This window comes from Anguilla anguilla, chromosome 3 (genome assembly GCF_013347855.1).
Source record: "Anguilla anguilla isolate fAngAng1 chromosome 3, fAngAng1.pri, whole genome shotgun sequence".
NCBI lineage: Eukaryota > Metazoa > Chordata > Actinopteri > Anguilliformes > Anguillidae > Anguilla > Anguilla anguilla.
This window is the reverse complement of record NC_049203.1, coordinates 25410987-25417169: the sequence shown is the minus strand read 5'-3', so window position 1 is coordinate 25417169 and position 6183 is coordinate 25410987.

Genomic DNA, 6183 nt, shown 5'->3' with positions numbered 1-6183 from the left:
CTGGACTGGAATAGGTGCTACAGTACTTCTGGCAGAGAGCATGCTCAGGTGCTCATGTCCCTGTTAAACAAGATGTCCTTACAGACGCTGTCACAGAAGCTGTCCCCTTAAGGGGGATCTGTCAAATTGTGCTGCAAAGGTCAACCAGCTTCTCTGCCTTGGCTGCGGCTTTGAATGTTCCCTCTACAGAGGCTCGTTGCATACAGTATCTTGCATGTGAAGGTTCCTCTTTTTTATGAATGAGTTGTCTGGAAGCCTGATCTGATTGGCTGGGGACTTGGGCAATCACAGAGCAGGTGGAGGGGTCCCATTTGTGACTGCGCGGGATGGTGGGAGGAGTCAACAGTGTATGGGCTTACCTCTGGCGATCTCCCTGGCGATCAGCTGTCACGACAACACCGGGCAGAGCAAGGGGGGCGGGAGGGGAGGGGGCGGCGGTGGGGCCGGGGGCGGGTTGACGGCAGCGAGCAGAAGATGAATCGGGGGCGGGGGAGACGTGGGCCGCCCGTGTCGGCCGTCTTGGTGGGCTTAGTCACCGGCCCAAAGAGGCAACAGGCAGGCTGCTTTCGTGGAAAAAAGAATACGAGGTCTGGACTGGGCCCCCTGCCCAGTGGCGGAGCTTTGAGATCCCGAGCAGAGCGTGTCCGCCCGACCGCGTAAACAAGAGCTCGCTGCCGCAGATCTTGTGACACGGAACCAGGAATAATCTCATTCCGGCCGGGACCGGGAGCGGAGATGTGCCTGCAATGAGTGGCATGGCTTAAAATGAATGTGGGAAGCGGCCAATTATCAGACATCTAAACTGAATAATGTCATTACGTGCTTCCTTCTTGGAGCTCTCTGAAAATAAAGCGCCAGGTTTTTTTGGGGGGGTTTTTTGTTTGCCTGTGCTGCCGCGTAAGATCGTAAAATCGCGTACTTGTGCGAGGGGCATCGATTCCCCCTCGTTCCTTTAAATAATTTGTGCCTTCACCGTCTTGCTCGTGGAGAGTAAACACATTACGCAACCGCGTGCAGCGTTTTGGCATAAAGGTTTCAGTCACCTTCAGCTTGAGTCTACGTTTGCATTGACAGGATGCATGTATGTGTTTTGAAATGGAAATCCCTTCAAGAATTCAAAGCTCTCTTGCTCTCTGTCTCTCTCTCTCTCTCTCTCTCTCTGTCTCTCTCTCTCTCTCTTATTTTACGCACACTTCTGAGAACAGACAACCAGAGCATTGTGAGAAAACCGGCAGTCTTTAAACTGACACCCCGCTCTCTTCGCTGATTTTCTTTTTTTTATTGCGGCGTGCACGCGGCGCTCCTGGCCTGAGAGCGTTGCTACGCCGGAGTTAGGCCTGAGGCCTGCCCGAGGCCGCGAGGAACGAGGGGAGCAATGGCGGGAGAGGCGGAGGGCAGGGCCGGGACTGGGGTGTGTGCAGAGAGCGCCCTTCCCGCTAAGCGCTGAGGAATGCGGCCGCAAACTGAAGCGGCGCGTGGTCTCCTCTCCGTAGAAAGGTGTGGCAGCGCTCTCTCTCTCTCTTTCTCTCTCTCTGTCTTTCTGTGTCTTTCTCTGGTTCTGACTTATTCTCACAAAAACCTTTAGTTTTACTGTAGTACTTTAAGAAAACAAAATAATAACCCAAAGTGGTCCACGGCCATCGATCTGCGTTTTCTTTGGTTGCGGGAACATTTGCTCTGTAAACTTATCTGGCCTCTGTGTTTTTTAGCTGATACCCATTAGAATGAAAACTGGTATTTGGAACCATGGCTCTATTAGGATATAAGATTAATCCTTCCTTATCTTCACTGTCATTAGTTTGCACCAGACCAGTTGTTTATTGCTGGGTAGGCTCAAATGACATTCACGAGTGTTTAGTATTTTTCCCCTGTTGGTAGACCTTCTTAAAAAGTTGAAATGCTTTGAAGTATGGTTGCTGTAAAGGTGCTGTAGAAACCAGAAAATTATGATTCTTGCATTGGAAATGTAGTAAACAAAAATTAGATGGAGGATTTAGAGTGGATTAACAGTGCAGGGACATGGTTTGGTCTGTTGAAACCAGCTGACATACTGTGCTGTGGTCTCCATGAGTTTACACTGGTAAATGTACTTTTGGTAGGCAAGTTCTTGCTACATTTTATTGATTAACCTTTAACCAGCTAGTCCCATTGAGATTAAAATCTATTTGTTAGACCTGAAAGACGCCTGCAGTCAAATTGCAGTGTGCTAATGCAATGTGGTTATGCAATGCCAAAGCAGTGCAATGCAAATGTTTACTAATACTTCCTATTGCTTATGTTATTTTTAGTCATTTAGTCAGCAAGGTATTTAGTTATTACCACTTTTCTTTTGCATGTTGGGGTTTTTGTTTTTTTACCAATGCAATGTTCTGTGCTCCGTGTAAAATGTACTCATTCAGTGTTAATTTACCCTAACAATTTTCCTGTGCAAATATCTTGGCCACATTTATGGCTGTCTGTATGTGGCATTCCACTTGACTTTTATGAGAGCCAAATATGGAACAGACGGAAGGTGTCGGAACAGTGGGAGGGGCCTCTTGGTGAGGTGTGATACGGCCAGGTTGTGTGAGTACACTGTGTACGCCACAAACCTTTGTGCATGTCACTATGCTCATATATGGGCACGGCTTCCTACCTGGGCTTCCTATAGGCAGTGTATTGAGTGTATTGAATTCGAGTAAGCCTTTTTTGCACTCAAACTAGACAATGAATAAAGTTACTTACTGTTCGGGTATAACTCCTTATTTCAATACACGGCAAGCATAAATTGAGCAACACTTACGGAAATACACTGTAAAAAATTGTGATTATTTATTTCTTTATGAAAAGATGATACATTGTGATAAATAGTAAAACAGACACATTTTACACCAATGCATTTAAAAAAAGCATTGCAATATCTGAAAACAATAATAATATCTTATTTCAATATAGTATTGTTTTCAGTTTCCTTAAGGCAGGAGTGTTCAATCGTATCCAAAAAAGGGCCGGTGTGGGTGCAGGTTTTTGTTTTAGCTGAACACTAAGACACCGGATTCAACTAATTAACTGATCATAGTCTTCAATCAAGACCATGACAAGTATAATCAGATGTGTTACCACTGGGCTCAAACAAAAACATGCACTTAATTCCTTAGGGGAATGAGGATGGCTGCTAGCTTTGAAAGTCTGCAGTTCCTCTTGTGTAGTGCATTACAGGAACCACGTTAAGGAGTTTCTATTTACTTATCTATTTCCAAATGGAAATTCTACAGAATGGCTAAAGACAGTTTACAATATGACTGCATTGCACTGAGAATTAGGGTTTTTAGGGTCGATAATGCAGTCGTTATCTTTTACCAGGTGGATGCACCTGTTGACCCTCCACCTGCTGCATGTGACAGTGAGACAGCGGAATCCAGAATGACGTAGAAATTTCCATTTGCACTAGGTTTCCTTCTGGTTGACAAGTTGCGTGCTGAGAACAGCTCCAACCTCAATTAGCCTTAATATGAGATGCGAAGGGGACCGTCTGGACTGTTAACTTTCATGAGTCGCTCTGGATAAGAGCGTTTGCTTAGTGAATGCAATGTAATGTTAAAGAACCAAATATCCTCCTTAGACCTGCCAATTATTTTTTGCCCCCTGTAGGGGAAATTAATTAAAAATAAAATAAATAACATTTTTGAAAAAGTTGCAACATTTTTTTTTTCATCCAAGATACTTGTTAAATACTTAAATACTTAATAAAATGCTTAAAGTTTTTTTTTTTTTTTTTTTTTTTTTTTTTCCCTGCTGGGAAAATATTCAAATTTTAAAGTTTTTATTTTTTAGGTCAGGGCTTAAGTGGCTGGCATATAAATAATGTTCATGTTCACGTGTTCCTTTGATATCTTTCATGACATCAAGCAGCAGTAGTAACTGAGCTGATTTATATTTAAAGGTAAAAAAAGGCAGACCTCACATTTAAGACTCTTTGCTTCCATCACAGACGTGTACGCTGTGTTGCGAGAGTGCAAGCTGTTGGCCATGTCAGTGGAGAAGGTCAGCTTGCTCCCGAGTGCAGCTGGTATTAATGCTATTCCGAGTAGCATTGTGCGGCTTTAATGGAACAGAATTTATGGGTCCTCCTTTTGCTGTAATGCTATATGCTTGACTGTGGCTGAGGCCGAGCCCAGCCGAGCTCTGAACCCGGTGACCCAGGAGGAATATAACACTGCTGGCCGACCCTCCGTTAGGCCACTCCAGGCCCCAGGGCCACAGGCCGCTGCCAAGCCAAGCGACCCGCTGCTCAGCCCCGGCCCGGCTCCCATCAAGCTTTCCACTTTAGGGCGATTATGCAGGCGGCACTTTCCCCGAATAATGTAATGATTAAACAGATGCAAAGCCAGGCCTGAGGTTCCTGGGAGGCTGCGACTGCTTGGGGTTGTGTATCTGGGCTGGGATCTACAGTACGGCCTTTCACACAGTGTGGCAGCTTTCACTCCCCTTCTGTGATCTCTGTCCTCGGGGGAGCAGGAAATGCAGCCCCTGGACCCCTGGCTCGCTGGCTGGGTTTAAAGCAGGTCACAGCCAATTACACTCATGCTCCAGAGAGACACAATAAGCCGGAAACAGTTCTCTCTCTCTCTCTCTCTCTCTCTCTCACTCTCTCGCGCTCTATCTCTCTTTTTCTCTCTCTCTCGCTCTCCTGTTTGTGGGAAGCCGTTGATGTTCTGGGCAGGGATTAGAGGCTTGTGTTGTTGAGTAAGGTCTTGTAGGCTCTGCCCAGTGACAGTAAAAATATCTCTGTTTTCCTGTTTGACCATCATTGGGTGGTGTATCGTAGCAGTAACAACTAATTAGGGCTAATAATCACAATGAAAAAATCTTTATGAATACAATTTATTACTATTGTTATTATTATTATTGTTGTTGTTGTTATTATTATTATTATTATTATTATTATTATTATTATTATTATTATTATTATTATTATTATTATGCACATCATGTCTTTATTATCAGCATTATACATAATTGAGGAATTTATTTCCCTTTTTATTTAATACCCCCAGATTTCATAAGGATTGAAAGGACCCCTATATCTCTGTAAAACAGGGGCCTTCATAAAAACTAGTGACACAAAGGCCTCTACTTCCCTGAGCGCTTGGCATTCTCAGACAACAGTGGCGGCTTGGGCGGTAAATACTAATAAAGCCATTCACAGCATAATTGGAATTTTGGTAGCAGAGGATCTCTCTCAGCTGTGGATTTTGAGGCAGATTGCCAGGGACATTCGTTCCAAGAAAGCCTCTACTGTCAGGGCTGGAGAGGAGAGACATTCCAGCATATGGCAGAAAGAATGCAATGACACAAGGAAATGGATTGGGAAAAACTGTCCACACAACAAGGAACACTGCATGGGACACACACACACACACACACACACATTTGAATACACACACATACATGCTCTCGCAGACACAGACATGCATGCCACACCATCATGCATGCATGTGTATACGCACGAACGCAGGCACCCAAACATATTGTTCTAGTGTGCCTGTGTAACTGGGGGAAGTGTCTGCTGTGGGTTTCAAACCACAGCCCTAACTCACAGAAAACTATATATATTTACATTTGAAAAAAACTTAGATTAGGCATTCAGTGACTGCAACACAAATGAGTGGTTTTATTAATTGCCTTAGAAGAGCGGGTGATTTGATAAATTCTGATCAATACTTCAAAGACCCTACTTATAGTTTTTGATTTGGGAAATTATCTGGTGCTTTCACTTTAAGAAACATGTATTGTAGTTATCCTTATCCAAAATGTAATGATCAACGTTTACTGTTTGGCACTGCGGCTTTGCTCATGCAAATCAAAAACAATTGTTGAGACACATGCTGGCAACCCAATTCACTACAGCACAGCTGGCACAGTAGGCAACCGGAAACCTAACACCAATCCCCTTGAAAAGCACTTTATCTGCTCACTCATTTGAAGGGCATCCGACGAGTCTTACATTGTACAAAATCGCCAGCAATCCGTCAAATTCAACTCCTGAGCTCTGATGCTCTTGACAGTAAGTGCAGCTGGTTCAGTCTCTTCTGACCTGTGCTGATCCTCAAGTAGTTCTAGATTAATTTTAATTTAAAAATGATTAATTAACTTTAACAGTGCTCTGCTGTTGCAACAACAGCAGTAGCCTACACACCTCAG